This window comes from Grampus griseus (genome assembly GCF_964374135.1).
Source record: "Grampus griseus genome assembly, chromosome: 9".
In the NCBI taxonomy this organism is placed as follows: Eukaryota; Metazoa; Chordata; class Mammalia; order Artiodactyla; family Delphinidae; genus Grampus; species Grampus griseus.
This window is the reverse complement of record NC_139003.1, coordinates 78,115,441-78,139,723: the sequence shown is the minus strand read 5'-3', so window position 1 is coordinate 78,139,723 and position 24,283 is coordinate 78,115,441.

Here is a 24,283-nt window from a genome sequence, read left to right as displayed (position 1 = left end):
AGCACCCCAAAGATGTCTACACCCTAATATTTCGGACCTGTATATATGTTAGTTTATATTACAAAATCAACTCTGCAGATATGACTACGTTAAGGACCTTAAGATGGGTAAAGTAGCCTGTATCATCTAGGTGTCCCAGTGTAATCACAGGGCTCTCTAAAGAGTTAGAGAAGGATACGTGGTGGTGATGAAAGCAGGTCAGAGTGATGTGATACAGATTTAAAGATGCTAGGCTGCTGGCTTTGAAGATGGAGAAAGGACTCATGAAGCTACGAACACAGGCACCTCTGGGAGCTAGAAAAGGCAAAGAAGAAACAGGTTCTTCCCTAGAGCTCTATTGACACCTGATTCCCAGTAAAACCCATTTCAGATTTCTGACATCTAGAATAGTAAGATAAAAAATCTGTGTTGTCCTAAGTCACTAAGTTTGTGGTCACTTATTACAGAAGCAATAGGGAACTAGTACAAACACTAATTAATGATTTTGTTTCAATCATTAGCTCCTGTGCATAAGGAAAGTATAGAAATGAAGCAATCTATGGTTCTGTTTCTGTGATGAGATTTGCCCATGTAGAAAACCGTCAGGAATTTAGAAGAAAAAGATAAAGCGGGAAATCTGTGCATCTCTTTCGGAAAGTTGTAGCAGGGGACTGGCTTTGTAAGCATGTGATCTGCGGTGTCATACAGGGTCCCATGATTAGAAAGGCCCCTTGCTTACTTTAATGCTATGCTGTCACATCTCAAAATCCTGAACAATTTTTTAATAAAGTGTCCTGCATTTTCATTTTGCACTGAGCCCTACAAATTACATAGTCAACCCCGGCTGTTAGCCTTACTGTTTAGAGTTATTTTAATACTCTCTTAACTCAGAAAGACAAGAGTTACAGCAAACAGACAAAAGGAGGAGGAGGGAGAGGTGACAGACATCAGGGAGAAGAAAAAAAGCAAAGCGATGCTATAGCTCCACAAATTTTTCTGTACATGTAATCTTCCCTCCTCTTCCAAATCTTTATATCACAGTTTATGTAACAGGTAAGCATGATAGCCTAATCATGGTCACTTTCTAACTAGTGGAGTTAAGAAAATGGAAAGTACTTCTCCACCTTTAATTCAATATATGTTTATTGGACTGTAGAATTATATAAGACAGTTAAAAAGCTCCAAAAAAAAAAAAAAAAACACCCTGTAGAACTATCGGGTAGCAAGTAGACTGATACACTTATGGCCACAAAATGCCATCCTAAAAAAAATAATTAGAACATTTGAATTAATGAAAAATCTATGAAAAATCAATTGATCACAACTAAATAAAATCAGTAGAAAAAATTACACTTGATATTTGTATAACTATACATGACAAAACCACATTATCATCATCAAACACTTTCATAGCCAACTCCACCCTGTTACTTCATAAAACATTCTTGATTTCCGAAATCCTAAACCATACTGATCCTTTCTATAAACAAAGACTAATACTCATTACCCTTTTGATGGAATCCATAGTTCAAATGGAATATTAAAGTCAAGTAGTCAAGAAAAGGTTCTATGTATGGTATAACAATGTGTATATATATATTCAAAAATCATGTATGTATCCATTAAGTGCCATTTATTATATTTGTTGTATATTTAAGTATAAATTTAAGTCAGTAAAGAAAAACATTCCTTTAGAATAACTTCTCAGAAGTTGTGTAATCGCTGCTTTATTTTAGAAGAGAAGGTGTGCAATAGAAACCACAAAAGTACAAGTTGCTAATATTTGTAATTAACTTCACTGACATTATTAATAAAGCCAGTTTTTAAATCAAATAATAATAAAAGGAAAATATTGTATTTGGCTTAGCCTAATACAAAGCTGATACTTCAAAGTATTGCCTTTGAAAACATCATGTTGTGACTGGAAAATCATTGAATTTAGGGGGAAAAAACGATCTGGGTTTGATAGCAAAACCTGTGTGGCTTTGGGCAAGTCACTTTATATCTCTGGCTATTAATTTGTTTTCATCCACAAACAAGAAGTCTGGACCAAATCACTTCCAAGGTGGGTGGATCCCAACTCATTTCAATATTGCTTCTAAAGGAATTTTCCAGAGAGGAAATTGTTGCTACTATGACTGGTTTAAGAGTAAATAATGTTCTTTAAAAACGTGTTATCAAGTTTCAAGAATGTTAAAAACTTCTCTGATGATTTAATCCGAAATCATTCCTACACAAAATTCATAAATAATAAATATTATCTTATTAATCCATATTTTAGTTTAGCTGGGTCTCAGAGCAAGTTAGTTCCTCAGGGAATGGAGTCTTCTTTATAAAAGGAGGTGATGAGATGTAATCTTCAAGGAATTAAATTGTAAAAAGAATCTTGGTATTGTACATGCAAATATAAATCTGTTATTGCCTTTCTGTACCTATCACAACACATTTTAAATTGTGGCTGATCTTGTAGGCAAGTAGACATCTTATTAGAAATTGTGGCTGTATGTGCTAATGTCTCCCCGGATTTCTTGGGAATTTGCTATCTAACCATCAAAGCGATAGAAATGAATCATGATTACTGCAAGGCTTTGAAGAACAAAGAAAAGTCAGAGCATTTTAGAGGTTCTAGATGTCTGAGGCATTGACAGTTTGCACAATACACATGAATGGGTTTCTCTTTAGATCATTTAAAATAGCCTCAATATGTTTATTAGGAAGGTAAAATATTTTCCACCTTCTTGTGTTTGTTGCAACTAACAAAATGTGAATCATTTGTGCATGTGTGTGTTCTCTAGGCATTTGTTTGTTTCAACATTTGTTAAAATGTAACCTTGCTTAAAAAATAGAATATAATAATTTCAAAGACTAGAAGAAAGTTTAAATTTTTGAAATTTTGCATAGGAATTACCAATCACCGAAATAATTCAGAACAAACATTTAAAACTAGTTCCTCCTTAATGTATCTCCTAGGTTGAAATTCTCTTAAAGTTTTTATATTCACAGGTTATTATACAAATAAAATGTGTCATTTATAGAGTACAGGTCCTTATAAACCTTCAGGTTCTTTAGCTTTTTTTTTTTTTGGTATAATTTTGTCTATCTAAAGTACATTTTAAAGTAAAGTCCAATTTACTTTGATGAAGAGAAAGAAAAAGAGTAAATAATGAATCGTGAAAGTGAGATTCTTGCTTTTTGAATTCTATTACCTTTTGAATGAGAAAAAATGTTAACATTTCTCAAGTTCTGAAATGATCTAAAGAAAATGCTCTAAAATGTAAGATCCATAGAGACACCTGTGATGTTATAAATTTAGACTCAAATTTGCACAAATCAAATTGTTATCTTATAAATACAGTAATAAGTAAAAAGTTGCTATTCCATTAAAATTAATTTCCCATTAAACATTGAGAATAGTTTAATCACTTGCTTTTTCATATTAATGTAGCCTTAGTCTAAATATCATCACCATTGTGTTGTCAGAAATCTAGTGTCAAATTGACTGTCATATTATATATTTTTCTAACCACAGGCAGGAAGGATATTTCTAAATGAACTGTATACAGCCTCATCTTAAATAAAATGTCTTCTTTCTGACTATTTAAAACAACTCTTAGGAAAATGTTTATTTGACTTTAAGAAGTAGTTTACAATCTTCCACTCAATAAAGCTCATACATTTTAACCTGTCGTTCAAGAGCCTACACAACCTGGCGCCAACCTATCTTCAGAGCTTTATCTCCTCTGACCCACTTTGACACATCCCAAGCTGCTAAACTATTTATTTTCCTAAATATGTTTTGTGTTTTCCTGCTTACTTGTCTTGATTAAGCTATTCTTTCTGCTTTGAACGTCTTCCAAGTTGCCTTTGCATTTCCAAAGTCTCACCTACTGCAAGGCTCAGATCCAGGGCTGGGTCATTATCAAAAACATCCAGACCCCGGTCTCTCCTATATCCCCATCTTCCCTTGCCACATCAGTATCTGATTAGCTCCCGTTCTTCTGCAATTCTAAAACTGTCTCTTTTTCATACCCCTAAGAGTAATTAGCACATCCAAGTATATATTGTACTAAGGAAATTTGTATACATTTAGTTCTCTTATAAGGTTGAAAGATTCCATATTTCAGGCCAGAAACCATATTTTTTAGCTGCTTGCAATCCCCATATCATCAAGCATGTTGTAATTTGAGAATGTGCACACATGCAAAATAACACCTGAATGAGTATGTAATTAGTAAGAAGGGAAGGGAGAGTGTCCTATTGCTTTCATTATAATTGCTAACATGGATAGTCTTTTAACATCATGGTTCAATTATAATTGCTTATACAGTCTTAAATTATCCAATATAACTGTTTTTAGTCAGTCTTGAGAAGATTTTATACCATCGTAAGAAATAGTCAGTTAAAAAACTCCACTCTTTGAAACCTTTACAATCCTAGAGAACAAGTCATCACTCTTTAACCCCACCCCCACCCCAACTTAACCCAAGGCTGTAATAATGCTTTATTATTTATAAAGAGATTTATATTTCCAAAGCACTTAAGAGCTATTAATTTGTTAAGCCAAACAACATACAGTAGAACAAGGTGACTGTGATTAAGTGCATTTGACAGATAAGAAAACAGCAGTAATGAGAAAGTGGTCTTTTCATAGCCAGCAGCAGTCTGGAGTTTCTTTGAGTGCTAGACTTACTTTTTCCACTGTAAAAACAACCAAACAATGGACCTGCCCTTATTTACTTCATTGTCAATTATTCTTCATTTCCACAGCCGAACAGTTAGGAGCAAATCTTATGTTAATGATGTTTAGTTCAAATATATGACTAATTGTAAAGTGCAGTTTTAAAATTTCGTTGTTACAATTATTGAGGGAACAGTACTATTCTCTGCTTTTAGCTTAAATCTGTGGAAATACTGATTAATAATCAAGCATTATAATTTCTTAAATACCACTGAAAAAGTAATAGTAGCTGGATAAATAAAATGAGATCTACAACTCCATTTTATGGCATTTGTCATTTATACTGGGTTGAAACACAACCTTTCCAAAAGATTTCTGATTTCTATTTAACTCTAAAATTATGAGGAAATACATGTACATATATGATAAAAATGTCATCTCTAAAATATAATATGCATTTGTCTTCAGACATATAAATCTTACCATAGATAACTTTTCCCACCAAAGTTTTAGTTCCCTACTTGTCAATGAAAATTTGATTTGAAAGTAGATTTTCTCCTCTTACGCTCAAGGTTGTGATTTGGGGCGACATGATAATAAATTATTTGAAGTTATTTTCTCTCTAGTCCTGGACCAAACAAATCTCCAAGAAATTGTCTGTCTCCAGTCAGTATCTCAGGAATGTAATGTTATTTTATCCCAGCGGGGATGAGGGTTTTTCACCTTTATTTACGGCTGGCATTTTTATGCTTTTGACTCAGGCAACCACTTTTTCACTGTGAAGCCATTTATTTCCTGGGAGAGGTTAAGGTAATTTACTATTGTTGAATACATTTATTGCTCACTCTGATGCAAAGAGTTAGACACATGACTCCTGTTAGTGGCAATCCTAGGGGTCCACATGTAAAAATCAGGACTTTGCATAAAAAGCATCAGCTTCCTTTGATGCAAAACCTTAAAAGTGTTTGCAATATGCCAATATACTCAAGCACACATGCACTACAAGGGGAAATTCAGAACTTTGGGAAGAAGGTAGAACCAATTATAGAATTTCGATACCAAGTGGTCACCTGCATGAAGAAGGATCTGGATTGGCTGTTGAACCTACACATTTTAAACCTTCTGTTAATTCTTACTTTCAACTTATTATGTAGACGTAACAAAAACACTAAGGTTTATAATAAATTAGCAATTAGAATATATATATTTGAACTAAATTGCTCATACCATTTAAGTGAATTTCTTTGCAATCCCATGCATCATTTTCCTGTTAGTATAACTTCAGTCATTTTCACACAGTCATAAAAGAACTTACCAACACTTGGAACATTACGGCTGAACTAGAGTGTCTAAGAAAACAACTTTCTCTGAAATGACTAATACAGGCACCTCTGGGTAAAAAAGGCTCATCCTCCAAAGCAACCAACACAGGTTAAACTTTTAAATGTCTTTAATCCACTCTCCTTTCAAGTATCTGGAGGGAAGTAAGAGTGCAAGGGTCAAACCTACATCTGAGTTTAATTACAAGACACTGTATTGGGATACCACTTGAGACCTTTTTTCCTTCAAGTTACAGCATATGTTATGCTTAAAGGTGGAAAGGCTATTTTCTCCCTTCACATCACTGAAAATCCAGACCTCTCGCCTCATTTAAGTACTTTGATGTTTTCACTGGGCTTGGGGCTACTAGAGGAATTGATTTAAGAGAGACTTCTGTTTTAACATCATGATTTCTTTAAATGGCAAAATAATTGACAAATGGCTGGCTCAAATGAAGTCTTTTATAAGAGACATAAAACAATGCCAATTTTTCCAATCATAAAAATGGTAGTACAATTCTTCATAATTCTGTCTCTAAAATGTTAAAGAAAGTAAATTTAAATTAATGGACACATGCAAATTCAATGTTTACAGCATAGGTACGCATATATATATATATATATATACATGCATGTATATGTATATATTCCTACGTACATATATGTGTATATATGCTTATAAATAGAAAGTACATAAACTGTGCAAGTATCTTGAAACTGCATACGCTGCTTAGTGACTTTAGTGTTTAACAGCTGCTTTTGTTACATAGTAAAATCCATGAGGCACTAATCACTAAAGATTACCTCTAGGTAAAGTAAAATAACACTCTGACCTATGTAGTTAGCCTTTCCACTCACTTGTACTACACAGTGATTTTTTTTTTTAATGCAAGGTGGGAATGAAACCGAGCATCTGGGGAGCATTCGTGCCCCATCCTGATAAGACTTTCCTTCCACCCGCTACGCACTAAAGCACATTGAACTGAGGTTTAAATATACCAACCCGTCCCTTGTCCTTCACTGTCTATAGTATGTAAGTACAGGGCACTGATTCTTTTCCAGATAAATTCCCAGCGATATGGTAATTGACTCCAAATAAAATAAACTACTAAAAAAGAAGCTCTTCCCTACCCTCTCCCTGCAATGGCTAAACAAGTTCCAAAACTTAGTCTCAGACAGAGAAACAATCACACAAACATAATCAAATGTATGTATGTAGAAACTGATTTATGTACTGGATTTTTTCTATGTTTCTTTCTTTTATTTTTAATAAATACTTTATTTTAGAATAGATTTAGATTTACAGAAAAAAATTACAAAGCTAATACAGAGGATTCCTGTGCATTCTACAAGCAGTTTCTCCTGTTGCATCTTAAATTGGCATAGAACATCTGTAACAATTAATGACCCAATACTGATAAACTGTTATTAGCTAAAGCTCATACTCTATCCAGATTTCTTAGTTTTTAACCTAATGCTTGTTTTCTATTCCAGATTTCCTCTATAATATCATATAATGTTTAGTTATTATGTCTCCTTAGGCTTCTCTTGGCTGTAACATTTTCTCAGACTTTGATATTTTGAGGGGTACTGGTTAGGTATTTTGTAGAATATACCTCAGTTGGGATTTGTCTAATGTTCTCATGATTAGACTGAGGTTATGGGTTTGAGGAGGAAGACCACAGGGGTAAAACACCATTCTCACCAAATCATATTAAGGGTACATACTATCAACATGACTTATCACTGACCTTGACTTTGATCACCTCGTGGAGGGAGTGCTTGTCAAATTTCTGTTGTGTAAAGTTACTCTTTTCCCCTCTTTCTACATTGTACTCTTTGGAGGAAGTCACTATGTACAGCCCACACCTAAGGAGTAGGAAGTTATGCTCCAGCTCCCTGAGGACAGGGTATCTACATAAATTTTTTGAAATTTTTCTGCATGAAATATTTTTATTCCCTCTTATTTATTTATTCAATCATTCATTTACATCAGTATGGACATATGTATGTTAATTTTATATTTTGGATTATAATCTGGTACCACTTTATTTATTTTGTTGCTAAAATTCTTTCAGCTTTAGCCATTGAAAATTCTTTTAGATAGCTTCTGTGTCCCTTTCACATACATTATATATATTATATATAATATAAAATATGTATACATATATATATATGTCAAAGGGACACAAAAGCTATCTAATAGAAAATATATGTGTTGTTTGTGTGTGTGTGTGTGTGTATACACACTTAACTCCTGGCACTAGACAATACTTCAGGAGGTTCAACTTGTAGATTTCCTTCCCCTAGAATCAGACATTCATCCAAGGAAACCTGGTTTCTTTATTGGAATGTGGCATTAGAAACCAAGGTTAGCCACTTGGTGAGGATTTGCTTGGAGTCAGGAAACTTAGATACATAAATAATGAAATCTTGAGTAAATCACACATTATCTGTTTTTCTGTTACTTATATTGAAAATAAGATATTCTACTTTACCTCCAGTTTAAAAGTGATACAGCCATTTCCAAATATCACAAAGCATAAACGATAGTCTCTGTTGCATTAAACATATTTAATACTCACAAGGTAAAGGTAGAGAACATTTTCTGAAATCATATGTATGCAAATTAGCATGCTCTTATGACCATATTAATCTTTCATCATGATTTTTTTCTTAGTTTCTTGTTATGATGGAAATGAAACTCCTTGATGGAACTTCTTGATTTATGTGAGGAGAAGCAAAAATTAATTTTTTAGAATGCTGCATGAGTGATGATTTTAAATTGAAAATACTTTGAAATTTTCAATAATCAGGCAACCATCAAGGAACTGCAAATCATTTCAGGGTATGTTATAAATAATTTAAAGTTACCATTTCATGTCTATATTTTTTAAAGAGATAAATTGCCACCACCATCATCATCATTATCAATTCTACAGAGAAACTGAACTGGTTTGAAAACTTTCTGTTTACCATTGAGCACAGCAGGAAGACAGGGAAAGAATAATATACAAAGATGCAATTATCCTTTTCAACAAAGTCTTCTCCACTGGAATCCTGTTTCCTGTCCTCATCCCAATTTATCTTTCCTAACCTCTTTTTAATTTATTATAATAAAATCCCCCTTTCACATAGAACTGCAAGTGGTATACCAACATAACCCTGCCTAGGGTTGATATAATGTGTGATTTGCATTGAAGTAGAAAATCTTCTGAGTAACGTATCTTTTTTCCCCAGCCCTAATTTTGTTACTATTGAGTTGGGAAGGATTTAAGAATAACTCAAACATATGTATTTTGTTTAGATCTTTTCTATTATTCTTATTATTTGATCTTAGTGTCTATGAGGTTATTTAAAATTTTTACAGAGGCCCTTTTCCATATGAAGAAACCAAAGATCAGAGTTACAAAGTAATTTCCTTAGAACTTTAATTAGTATTAGTGATAATTTTAAAGGTGAGCTCTCCTCTAGGGTGGGATGGGGACAATGGCATATGTAGGACAGGAAATATTGCAGTACTTGGGTATGAGAAAGAAAGAGAAACTTCCTCTGCTCTCAGAGTTGAACCAAGAAGAAGGATGACGTGGCTAAATCTGGGACAGCTTAAATCTAAGACTGGAAAATAATCAAGATTTGCCCAGACTAGTTGGGGAAGAGAAGTACTAGAATAAGTGGTGGTACATGCAAGAGACAGAATACTTTGGAGAAAATGGTGTGTGCATGTAAACTAAAAAGTTTTCCTTTACTAAAGTAGCTTTGAAATTGGAAATCTAGTGCAGTGATGAATGAAGTATTAGCATAACACATGCTTATCCTCCATGTGGAAAACCACAGCCTAATCACAGACTACAGTGGTACACTAGGTCACCAAAATATTTTTGTTCCATGACCAAGGGCTACTGAAGCACCAGATCACCAGGCATGAGTAATGGCTCATGTTTTGGTCCACATTATCCAATGATGCGACAAGAACCATACAAGCAAAACTGGATCACCTGTGTTACAGTACGTATATGTACTATATACTGATAATATAAATTTTCATTTATTTAAAGAATGCCTCTGAAATCAAATTAATACGTCAATTTACAACTCAGAAGTACAATAAAGTTCCCTGCTAGGCATCTATATTAAGGTAAAACTTTATCCTTCAGGACAGTATTATTTAAAAGAGAAATAAAACAGATATTGGAGAGTGAAAACTTCATATACCTAGAATAAACCATAGTGTGTGTAGATAGAAATAGATTTGTTAATTCAGTCTGAAGTTTATGGTCTTTTTGAGTCACTGAAAACATATTTTTCTTCACTGTATCACTGTTTTAATTCTAGCAACAGTTGTATCTTCCCAGGTGCATGAATTTCAGTTTAATCGATTCAAGTTTTTCAGAGTCATTATTATTCATTCTATCAAAAGAGTAATGTTAATAGTAGTTCAACACTAGAGAAAGTCACTTTAACTGTTTTGTTAGAGAAGAAAACAATTAGTTTTGATTCTCATTAATTAAAATATGAAAAGTGAAATGTTGGAGAGGGTGTGGAGAAAAGGGAACACTCATAAACTGCTGGTGGGAGTATAAATTGGTGCGGCCACTATGGAAAACAGTGTGGAGATTCCTCAAAAAATTAAGAATAGAGCTATCATATGACTCAACTTTTTCACTTCTGGGTAATTATCTGAAGAAAATAAAAACACTAACTCAAAAAGATACACCCCCATGTTCACTGCAGCATTATTTACAATAGCCGAAATGTGAAAACAACTTAAGTGTCCACCAATGGATTAATGAATAAGGAAGATATACACACACAGACACATACACACACTATGGCATACTACTCAGCCATACAAAAGAATGAAATCTTGCCATTTGTGGCAACGTGGATGGACCTTGAGACTATTATGCTAAGTGAAATAAGTCAGACAGAAAAGGACAAATACCGTATGATTTCACTTATATGTGGAATCTAAAGCAAACAAACAAAATAAAACAAAATCAAATTCATAGATACGGAGAGCAGATCAGTGGTTACCAGAAGGGAAGAGGCTTTGTAGCAAAATGCGTGAAGAGGGTCAAGTATATGGTGAGAGATGGTAACTAGGCTTGTGGTGGTGATCACTTTGTAGTATATACAGATGTTGAATTTTAATGCTGTACAACTGAAACATATAATAAAAAATACACGAAAGCTGATTTTTTTCTGTGGTAGTAGTGTCATTTTTATTGGCAAATTTAAAACTGGATCTCCGAAAATAATTAGTTTTTACTTGCAAAATCTCTCAACAAAATATATACTCAACCAAATATATATATTGAGCATCATGTTAAGCACTGCCAAGAACACAGAGGTCAATGAGGCATCACGATTATTCACAAGGAGATTTAGACTAACGGGATAGTATAATGCAAAAAACTCGATCACAAGAGTGAATGTAGGTATGATCAGAGAAGAACTTGGAGGAAAATCTCAGGATTTGGAGCCAGAACGCTGTGAAGTCCAAGACCTACCAGTCACTAGCTTTGTGATCATGCAGTCGTTAAGGGTCTTTGAATTTCAGTTTACTCATTTGTAAAATGGGACTTTTTATGAGGAATCAAGGGAATACTGTTTATAAAGTGCAACATAAATTGCAAAATGCTGCAAAAATGCAAGTTGATAGGGTTTCAAAAGATGGATGGAATGACTTTATTCATTTGTTATGATGAGGGATATATTCTCTCTTCACAGGTGTTTACCAATGTGCTAAGGAAGTGGTGCTGGAGGTTGGATGAATTACACCTCCAGAAAACAAGAACAAAAAAAAGAAAGAAAGAAACAGCAGGGGAAAGGCACAGAGATTGTTGAATTCAGGTTGTGTTTGACCAACATGGAGGGATTGTATTTGTCTACAGAATGTGGATCATGGATATAGGACTGGTGGGAAATCAGCTTGAAAAACAGGGTAAGCTCTTAATGCTAGAAGGTGAAAGGTGTGGTAATGTGAATGCCATTTTAAATATAATAGTTAACAGTGAAATGATTTATTAAGTAGTGACAGGATTTGTCATGAATGAACGGAAGACACACCTGATGGCAGCCCAAAGGACGGATTGGAGTTTAGAGCAATTAGAGGGTGGAAGTGGAATCTGGGTGAGTTTGAACTAGAGTAGGAACAGTATGAATAGAAGAGTGACAGACTAAGAGATCCTGATGATGCTGAAATCGAAATCATTAGCTAAGGCCTCACTCCAGACCCGTAGCATCTGTATTTAGTTATCAAATAAAATTTCCAACTCATAATCCTAAAGGCATCTCAAACTCAATAATTTTTTTCATTATCCCCTCTAAATTTGCTTTTCTTCCTTACAACCACTAATAGTGCCCACGCCTAAATTATGCATTGCTCATCCCCACACATTGTGAGGCTATTTCCTTTTTTGAATAAAGTCATCTGCAATCTACTCAGCTTTCTTAGTCAGAAATATTGAAGTCTTCCATAATGACTTCCTCTCATTATTTCTTATATCCAGTAATTTGCCAAGTCTGGTCAATTCCTCCTTGTCTTTGCCATCTGTCCCTCTTCTCCCCTTTAGGCCATGTCTTAAATTTTGACTTTCATTATCCCTCTCCTATATTACTGCAAATATTTTCTTGTCATCACTTCTTCAAAAATTCCTTTGTAATTCACTGCCTTTTAAATGTCTATACTTATTTTAGAATCAGCTTGTTAATTTATGCAAAAAATATACTGCTGAGCTTTTAAATTTTTAATAGAATTTCATTACATCTATAGATTAATTTGGAAAAGAATTGACATGATGTAATATTGAGTTTTCCAATCTATTAACATGGATTTTTACCCTTTTATTTAAGTCTTCTTTAAATTGTCTCAGTGATTCCTAGTTTTCAGTGTAAAGGTTTTTCACATACTTTGTTAGGTATTCCTAAAATGAATTGTTTTTATGCTACTGTGAATTTTATTGTTTATTTATTTCATTTTCTATTTTGTATATTGATATTGAATTTAGCAACTTGGATAAATGCATAAAGAATAGTACGTTACAGCAATAGGAGTGATTATTTACACCTAATGTGACTACTGGATGAGTCTCACAAACGCATTTTGAATAAAAGGAGGTAGACTAAACAATGCTAATAGCATGATTTCATTTATAAGAAGTACAAAGACAGGTGAAACAAATATCTGCTGTAAAATGTCAGGATACTGTTTACTTTTGGGGGGATAACCACTGAAAGAGTTTACAAAAGGACATATGAACTACTGTTCTGCTTCTTCAACTGGATGCTGGTTACATGGATGTGTGCAGTAAGTGAAGAGTCAGCTGTACATTTATGTGTACTTTTTTCAATATTAGATTTTGTTGAAAAGTTAGCAAAATTAAAAGAATAGAGATGAGTTTTACTTCTAGTTTACTTTTACTACTTACCATACTTCGCGGTTAAGCCTTATACACAATATAGGGAGTGAAAATGGGAGGAAATAATGATGGGTGCTCAGAGAGGTACAAACCCTGAGGGTGGTTTTTGCATGATTTGTACATTATTCCTCAGAAATGCCCCACCTATGACATCTTTTCATGTTTCATTGCTGGAACAACTTGGCTGTAGTTGAGTTCTTTATGAATTCTAAATACTTTTTGACTGCTAAGTCTCTGGGGAGAAGCTAGGATGGAGCTGCACTAAAAACCTATTTGCTTTAAAAGTGACAGTCACACAAAGCCAGAGTAGAAGGTCGGAGACAAGGCACTGCTTATTGGTGACAACACTGCTAAGGAGAGGTAACACCACATGAAAACAGGTTGAAATTAATGCAAAAATATTAACATATTAAATTCCAGTGTAACTTAGGCATTCAGATGCCTTGTACTCTGGAAGTATGATATGCATTTACCTGCTAGTAATTGCCATTAAAAGCATGCTAAATAGCCATAGGATACACATTAAAAATTCCATGCTTCAGACTGCACTTTTTTTAGCCTAAAAGATGGTACAAAATTATGCAAATGTACTTTTGTTCTATATATTCATTTTTCGTCTTCACTTAGTAAATACACCAGTGTATCGCATTATGAAAAGGTTAGGTGTTTAATAATAAAAATGCCTTCCAGCAATGTCTCAATGATTCAATCAGATTATTACAAGAATGTTTTTCAACATCTTTAGGTTTTATCCATATATATTTAGTGAGGCTACAGAATTCATCTAAACCATACCAAAGTACACGTCTCCATCAATTTTAGTTCTGCTTTTAATGGATTTCCAGACTTGTTAACAGATCTTAACAAAATTATGCCCAAACAAAATAAATACACTTTCTCTCTCCAATTATAGCCTTAAGAGCTTATGTTAACTGTAAATAAATATATACTGATGCCTAACTTGCACTGTATCAAATTAAATAGAAACTCCTAACAGGAAAAACAAACAACCAAAATAAGTCAATTTTATCCAACCCCTGTGATTAAGAGAGCAATACATATTGTAGACATGCATATTCTTAGAAATTTGGATTTGAGATTTTTAAATGTAAATTAACTGCAAAGAAACACGCAAACAAATTTGAAAGCTGTCCTTGAGCTCAGCATAATCATTTTGTACCTTAGCTAAGTCTTTATGCTTTGGAGGCCCTTTAGAAATATTAAGGGTGTTTATTTTCAATTCTTTTACAATTCCATCAAAAAATAAAGTTGATATAAAATGGCTAAAGATTAAATAATATGTGATGAGAATTCAAAAATATGAAATCTGTGTATTTTAAAGCAATGAAACTGTGAAAAATAAAATGGTAAATCAATATAAACACTGGTGAGAATTTTCTAGAGAACAAATATGAACACAAATAACAAGACATACACCTGGCTTTCCTTTTTTGTCTTCTTTGACTATTGCAAGTAAAAATTATCTTATCAGTTTGGCAAAGTAATGATGACAATAAAGCCTCAGTTGTCTGCTCAAATAATGAGTACTTTTTCCAGATTTAGCATTTTCTATAAAGTTGTAATACTTTAATAGCTGTGAAATGTCACTGCTGAAAAATGATCTGGAATACCTGCTCAGCAGACAATTTTTTAAGCAAGTCAAATCAATTAGAACAGAGTGAATCAAATTGTTACTGCTTTTACCTTTAAAGAGAAATGAACTACATATTTTCCTTTAATATGAATTGTCCTTAGTTAAGAAATTTAAAGTGTCAAAAAATTATTTTCAATAGAACTCTGTAGGCCAAGATAAAATTATAATATTTTAAAAGAAAGATCAAGCCTTTTACGTTTAGCAATTCTTACTATGTAGAAATGATTTCACACCATCTTATCTGTTGATCACTCAACAAAAGGGAGCTGGTCAGGGTGAAATCCATCTCATCTCAAGTAAGCCAACTCACAAAACGTACATGCCAGCTCAGACAAATACAGAATAAATACAAAGTAGACCTGTGAGACTACTTTGAAAGAAGTTTGAAAGAACTTGGTTTGAAAAAGGTAACTTGTCCTGTCTGGCTGAGTAATCAATGTTTCATGTGAAAAATCAACTCCCTGTTTGATGGATTGACTAAAGAAGTGGCCAAAAATTCAAACTAACATTTTCGTAAAAGGCATGGATGTCCTTACTCTGTTCTATCTCATCTAGCTCCCTTTTATCCTCCTTTTCTATTCTCCCACCTAGAGGAAATTACTTATTTTCATTGGGCCACATTAAAGTTGATCTTAAAAAAAAAAAGAAATCTACAAATCAGCACAAAACCATTAAGAATACAAAATAAATGTACTGTTGCTTGTAAATAGCCTAAGTTATAAGAAAATGAAGAAATGGAAAGTACTGAACACCACTAACTGCCCTTAACCTGTTTTTATAAATTTTTCTCTTAAATTCAAGAGTCATCTAGGAATTCATTTCTAATTTCCACATAATTAAGTTGTGGTCAGTTATTTCTAATATTTGAATTTCGTTAGAGAATGTGGGCTCTAACTTTTAAAATTTAATCAATGTTTTACAAAATTAAACTTTTATTTACAATCAGATACATTATTATTTGTTATAAACATCTACAGACATACAGTTTATATTTGAAGGATAAAAATTTATCTTTTTATATAATTTTATTTAATTGAGCCTGTTAATTATTCAGTGTTGATGTCAAAAATAACTTTGGGGAGTCATAAGTTCTGAAAATGTGAGCCAGTACACAATATAACAAATATACCATGGCACCTTAAAGGCCTACATTTTTAATTCAATAACACATTCCCAAGTTATGAGTTACTCAAGGGAGCTACATAGAGTCCTTAAGGACATACTCCCTTCACTAGTAAACCTGAACTTAGTCTCAATTAAATAATTAATAAGTACACTTTTGAATTAAATCTGTGTCTATCTCCAAATCTCTATGAAATGTAACTGTACTGATGTTTTTATTCCAATATTCATTGAAACACATGTTTTAGCAATGTATTTATCTGACCCAAGGTCTGGTTTTAGTAATCTTCATACGCTGCATTTAATTGAGCTATATTTTCAGCATAAGGCTATTATATTAAAGTTATATGGGACAAAAACTACATCTTCACATTTTTCTGGAGAGTAATACACATTTATAAATATTTTAATAATTGTTTTACCTGGAAATGGCAATGTGAGTACTAGAGTGTAGAGCATTGAAACCTGGAAAGATTAGTCCCAGAAACAGAGAGAAGAACATGAGAAGACCAAGGAATCTATCTGAGGGGTCCACAGCTCTAACTCTTTGATAGAACTCAATGATCTAGCAACATGATCTGCGTTATCTGGTTGATTGTCATTTCTTATAGCTACTGAGCTCCCTTAGAAATCTCTTTCTTTCCTTGTTGAGTCTTATTCTGGTTTTGGAGTCCCATTACCTCAAATGTTGAAAGATAAAGTAGTCTTTGTTCCAAAGGTGTGGCCGCAGGGAGGCTACCAGTCTACTTCAGAGATATTAAGAAGCCTTTGGGCTCCTTGTATCATTACCCCTTTCTAGTTCTCAGGAATAGAGAAGATTCCACCCACCATTAAGATCCTCTTTATCTTTCTTGGATGTGAGGGACCCCTCTTAATCACAAGAGACTTACGTGGACCTTTCCCATGAGCATCTATGAACTACCACATTCTGATTTCATTTCAGGGCTGTGCAATGTGGTGACTAAACTCCTGACCAGCCTATCAGTACCCCAAGAAATCCAAAGGCTTCATTCCCACTCAACTGCCTGTCAGTTCCAGCAGCAGCTTGTCTCTAAAGAAGCAGACAGATTGGAGTTAGGGGTAGAGGAAGAGCAACAGGCACCCCAAAAGACATCTTCCCAGAAACCTCCCTTCATTACTTTTAGAACAGTTTTTCTAAGATAACTGATGTATGATAAATCTAGTTTTGTGGTCCATCATACTTACAGACTTGTTACAAATAAATTTCGGGCCACAAGTCATATTCATCAAAGAGCTCTTGAAATAGATTTACTAATTTTTTAGTTAGACATCAGGCTATCCAAAAGGTGAGCTTAAAGCAGTTATTATAAAGCAATTTAAAATTTCTAAATGAAAAATACTAACAATTGAAGGGAGTTGGATTTTTTTAGTACAAAGGAAGGTTCTATTATTTATTTCCAAGTAAAACCACTCCTAAAGGGATATAGGACATGAAGAAATCAAAGAAAACATTTTGTTTAACCCTTACACATGATTTTAGCAGGTGCAGACAAGCTCTGAGCACAGAATACCAGACCTTGACCTTGAACAAAGCTTGGCATGTGTGTGCCAGCAATAGGCTACGGCACACCCTGAGAGACTGCAAGCAGATGCAGCTGAAGCAAGGATTCAATTATAGGGAAAAGAGGATCGATCTGTAAAGGCCTTTTAGGTGTTAGCAAGCAAAGCATTATTTGCTGCTTTTAAATTTGCAAGTAATTGAATTCAGTATCCATTCAGAGAATTAGAAGGGTCTATATTTAAATTCTTCATGACAAAGGGGAAATGGTAATTAACATATTTTGAAAATTTTGGAAGTAGAGAAAGAAACCACAAATAAGACCTTCTGACTGTGGCTGTCACTACAGTAAGTTGCTAAACTGCCTAAGAAAACAACAAATTCTATTCTCTGAGAACTGAAGATTTATGTATGCATAAATGGTTATTTTCCCCTGATATGGTAAATGAACAGTGCCAAGTTTTTCTCAACTCAACCTTCGTTCTCTGTTAGTGGATTTTGGACAACTATCATAAACAATCAAGCATCCTGGTGAGACCAAACACAAGAATATATTCTGTATCTGCATTTCTTCATTCAGCAAGCATGTAACGCTCACTATGGTCTTTGTTAACAGTTCTGGGAACAGAGCATGATTTTGCCAGGTACAACCACTATTCAGAGCAGAACTGGCTTGTTTTCTAACTTTGGTAGGGGTTGGGCCAGTGCTGTGATAATCACGAATGTCCTATCAAATCTGTGACTCTTTAAAAATAAAGCTCAAAAGAGAGTTAGAGTTGAACAAACATAATTTCTGAGTTCCTGAAAGAACTATACTTGTTTGAGTTAGAGACAGCCCAGGTTGCTGCTAAAGGAATTCCAGTGTAGGTGAACTGAGACCCTGATTAGTGAACTACAGCTGGTTACTGACTGAACTGTGCCTCTCCCCCACTCCATTCATGCACTGAAGTTCAAACCCCAGTACCTCAGAAAATGACCATACAGGGTCTTTACAGGGGTAATTAAGTTAAAATTAGGTCATTAAGGTGGGATTAATCCAATATGACAGGTGTACCTATAAGAGGAAATTTGGACACAGACATGTATAGAGGGAAGATGATATGAAGACACAGGAGAAAAGCACCAACAAGCCAAGTGGAGAGGCTTGGAATAGATCCTTCCCTCACGGCCCTTAGAAGGAACCAATTCTACTAACATCTTGATCTCAAACTTCTAGCCTTCAGAACTGCAAAAAAATAAATTTCTGTTGTTTGAGCCACCCAGTCTATGGTACCTTTTTATGGTAGCCTTAGCAAACTAATATACGGCCATTGACCTAGTTTCCTTGTAGTGGAACAAATATATCAAAAATTCTGTACAAAGTATATTTGGTCTCTTTTGACCTTCCTTTGTGCTTGACCAGTCAGAGGCAGAGTTCAGTTTTTCCTCTCAGCAAACTTAAAGTTTCCCTCAAGAGAGTTGCTTTGTGTCCTCCTCTGGAAGCAGGGTATAGAAAACCCATTTTTCTCTAATTTCCAGATGTATTTCCCAGCAAAATTAGTGCCATTTTAGTTCTTCACCTCTTGATTCTTTTGTTATATTTTTCAATTGTTTCAGAAATTAGGTGGAGAAGAGAGGTGCTATTTACTGGCCCCCAAAAGGGCTCTCAAATTTTGCCTTTATGATAATGAAAGTTTGTGTGATGATCACAAATTCTTTTTATTTTTTTCAAACTTCCAGAACCAATTCTTTCTCTACCTTGCCCAATACCCTGAGACATGCCCTGTTCTAGTTGAGGAGGCCTTGATAAACAGCAGAGTTAGGGCTACCACCCTGATTAACCGTGCCCTAGAGTTGTTATTGTTTCCAAGACTTTCTTTTGATGTGTATTGTACCAGGAACAGATGAACAAACCACATTTGGAATTGTTAAACTATTTCTCAGAATATTTTTCAAAATTTTAAAAAGCAAAATGCATTCTCATAAACACTTTTCCCATTAAAGCAGTGCGTGTTGTAACGCAAACTCTCCCCATATGGTTCTGATTCATTTACACTTCACCCATCAAAAAGTTGTTCGGGGAAAAAAATACTTGATTGCCCAGTAAATTGTTTTGATCTTTTTATTTTCAAAACAGGATACTTATCCAAAGTAAACAAAATTCAAAGTGGACAGTTGATGTCTAAATTCTATTCTGTTGTTCTAAGCTTCAGTGTTCCATACTCAAACATTCACATTACCATTTCTAAGCCAAACAATTACTAAAATATTTACAAATGCACATGGCTTTCTAGAAAAATGTGAACATGTTGTCCTATATAGCTCTGATATATACTGAAAATTTAGTTCATTAAAATGCAGCATTATGAAGGCCTTGGGTCAGATAAACACATTGCTAAAACATATGTCAGTGAATATTGGAATACAACATTGGTTGTACTAGATTATATAGAGATTTAGAATGAAATCATGGTAATTTAGTCCAAAATTGCACTTATTTTGTACTTGAGACTGAGTTCAAGTTTTTTAGTGGGTTGAGTATTCCACAAGGACTTTATTTAACTTCCTTGAATAACTCATAACTTGGGAATGAAAATGTAACTGAATTATAAATGTATTTTACAAGCAAACTTTGAAAGATAATCAGAACTGGATAGTAAAGTATATATCCAGAATTAATAATGATTTTAATACATTTCTGAATTTGATGTGTTCTAACCAAAGCGGGCTCATTAACTTTGTGAGTTATCACCTTGTCATCACTGTAATATTTCATGGAAGACTCAAATTACAAGTTAGTTGTTCTAACATAAGTTTTAATATTTAATCATAATTAAATAAGCTTATGAGTATATAACTATAAACTTTTAGTTATAAATTGAATCATTTATATATCAATTATGTATGTTGAAATAATTTGTAATATTAAGATGATTACCATGGTACAGGCATATTACTAGTGGGTTATTAAAATTTTTGATATTCAGTTTGTTAAACATTATATTCCTCCAGATTGTTTTTATCTATAAAGAACACTCAAAAAATGAAATAGAAGTTGATGAATAAAAATTATATCCTCAGCTAACAAAGAATCAGTGATATTCCATAAAATATGCCTACAAAATATTTGCCTTTCAACAGATTTTTACCGTAAAATAATTCTAAAATAATTGTTAGGAAAGCTATGAACTGTTGAATGACTTTACATACATTATTTTCAATCCTCACAATTACCTTACATTTTTAAAATGTTGTCTTCATAGTTTAGATAAGGAAACAGAGGATTAGAGAGGCAGCATGACTTTTAAAACTAGTGAGAAACCAGGTTACGTTTAAACTAAGTCTGACTTGTTCTAATGAATGAGTTTTTTCCACTGCAATGCTTTCTCTCAAATCTCTTAAGAAGAGTTTGTGATAATGTTTTGTCTTGCAGAAACTACTGCATATTTTAAAGACTTATTCATGACTAAAATTTACTAACATAAAAGTCTTTGTAAATATTGAATCAAAAATCTGATTTTTTTCTTTAAAGGTCTAGTTCTAGATTTACTTATTATTAATGTATAATAAGAACTAACAAAGTATAGCTCATGGATCAAATCCAGTCTTCTGCCTTGTTTTTGCACAGGCTATGAACTATATTTAAAATGACTGAAAAATAAAAAATAATATTTCATGACAATGAAACTTATATAAACTTTAAATTTCAGTGTCCATAAATAATGTCTGATTAGAACACAGCTACATTTATTTGTTCATTGTCCATGTCAGCAACAAAGACAGTGTGACATGCAAAATCTAAGATATTTACTATCTGGCCCTTTACAGAAAGGTTTGCTGACCCATGATATATAATAATAAAATAATAGCTACGAATCACAATTTAAATAACATGAATTAAGGTATTTCCTTATTATATATGGTAAAAATAAAGTTGCAGAGAATGGATTATAGTTGTCCCTAGGTATTTGCAGGGAATGGTTTTAGTATGAATTCTATGGTTGGTTGAATCCACAGACGTGGGACCTGTGGATGCTGAGGGCCAAAGGTAATTGGAAGAAAATGGTAATTAAGCCAAAACATAACTATATTGGTCTCTAAGGCAACATGTTATACGTTATTTAAATCACTTGTATCGCATACTGCTTTACAGTATTATAACTTTCGATTGCCAGATGCTATTATGTGACATCATTGGTAGAGTGGGTAGTTTCACGAAGAAAACTACTAATTTGGAGACCCAAAAAATGAAAATATCTTAGATTTTCTATAGTAAAAATGCCTTGCCCCCACATAAGGGAGTTGTAGGAAAAGAAAGTTGTCCTTTAAAAGATTTGCAATGTCTGACATGACTTAGGTTGTACAGATAAAGTTATATGTGGGAAATCAACTAGAAATCAAATATGCAAAATAAATGGGAAAAATATAAAAGAACTGCATAGCAAATATTCCAGTTAGAAAATAAACACTGTAGACTTATATTGCTCTTTTATTGTGTAAAATATGAGTTATAGCAGTAGGTCATCTTGCAAAAATGAAAATAATTTATTTTAATAGAAAGTATTTTTTGGTCAAAACCGTATGCACACCAGCTTCCACAGCTCCTTTTGATTACAATGATACACTACCATACAAATAACGGATACAATATAATAGTATGAAACTGTCAACTTTTATCCTTTAACTTTTATTTAGAAACCACAAACATTTAGAGTCAAAATGTATGACTTGATATAAAAATCTGCTGTTGTGATTTATCTAAAAGTCTGGGATAAGGCAAACTTACAACGCTAATAGTATCAAAGTACAATGGACTATCTTAACTTTATTTCCTAGGGCTACCTGTGTCTAACACAGGAATCTATAGAGAGAGGAAATATGCATATTTCAATTGAATGATGTATTAAGACCATTCACATTTAAAGCAGCACCCACCTGGACCCTTGTCACTTAAAAAAGAAGTTCAGTTTAAAAAAAAAACAAAACCTACAAGCAAATAGAAAGATATACCATGCTTATGTATTGGAAGAATTAATATTGTTAAAATGACCATACTACCCAAAGCAATTTACAGATAATGCAATCTCTAACAAAATACCAATGACATTTTTCACAGAACTAGAACAAATGTTCTAAAATTTGCATGGAAACACAAAAGATCCAGAATAACCAAAACAATCTTGAGAAAGAAGAACAAAGCTGGAGGTATAATGCGCCTTGATTTCTAACTATACTACAAAGTTATAGTAATCAAAACATTACAGTACTGGCACAAAAACATATACATAGATCAATGGAACAGAATGCCCAGATATGAACCCACACTTATATTGGTAATCAATCTATGACAAAAGAGGCAAGAATATACAATGGGGAAAAGATAGCCTCTTCAGTAAATGATGTTGTGAAAACCGGACAGCTACATGCAAAAGAATCACACTGGACTACTTTCTCACACCATGTACAAAAATAAACTCAAAATGGGTTAATGACTTAAATGTAAGACTGAAACAATAAAATTCTAGATGAAAACATAGGTAGCATGCTCGTTGACAGAATACATTTTTTTTTCTTAAGTCTTCTCGGACAAGGGAAACAAATGCAAAAATAAATAAATGGGACTACATCAAACTAAAAATCTTTCGCACAACAAAGGAAACTACCAACAAAACAAAAAGGTCACCTTCTGAGTGGTAGAAGATATTTGCAAACTATATATCTGATAAGGGGTTAATATCCAAATTATACAAAGAACTCATACAACTCAACATCAAAAAAATAAGCAACCTGATTAAAAAATGAGCAAAGAACTGAAATAGACATATTTACAAAGAAGACATACAGATGGCCAACAGGCACATGAAAAGATGCTCAACATCACTAATGTTGAGTGGTAGTTAGGTGCCACCACTGTGGTGCTGTGGTGGTTAGTCATCGGGGAGGTAAGTGTTCTATAATCTTACGATTAAATCTCAGTCTTTCAGTGGACCTGTTACCCTGTATTGTGACAGTCACATTGTTTCCAAACTTTCCCCTTCCGCTTAGGTGAGACAGAAAGGCTAGAGGGGTGTGGAATTAAGGAAATGCTCTTCCTCCAGCAGTAAAGGATAAAGCACTGGCAAAGTCTTCTACAGAGTAGTTTTTTTTTTTTTTTTAGAGAGAGAATATGGTGGGTATATTTCACAATGATTGCTCTTCCCCTTCTCCTGACAGAGTCAAAAGGGGAATCTTTCTTGACACCTTACTATGAAAAACTAGTGGGGTTCCTGGAGACAAACCCACAAAAGGATGCTGACCCCCACTACCACCTCAGACTACAGGCCCTGGCATTTCTCAGTGTCTCAGATTTTAAGAAATCATCAAAATTAAAATTTAAATGTTCCTATCAGTTGGTGGCTCCAGAAGCTTCTGCTCCAAGTAAACAGATCCCAGTTGCAACTCTCTGTGTTCAAATGTCTCTTCACATTTGGGGGTGGCAATTTGCCTGGCCAATGTAGTTCTCTGACAGGTTCAGGAAAAGTCACTGATGTTCAGTTGGTTGAGCATTTTCATGTTCTAGGGATGGGAGTGACCATTCCAAGACTTTTACATTTTGAAGCTGAAACCAGA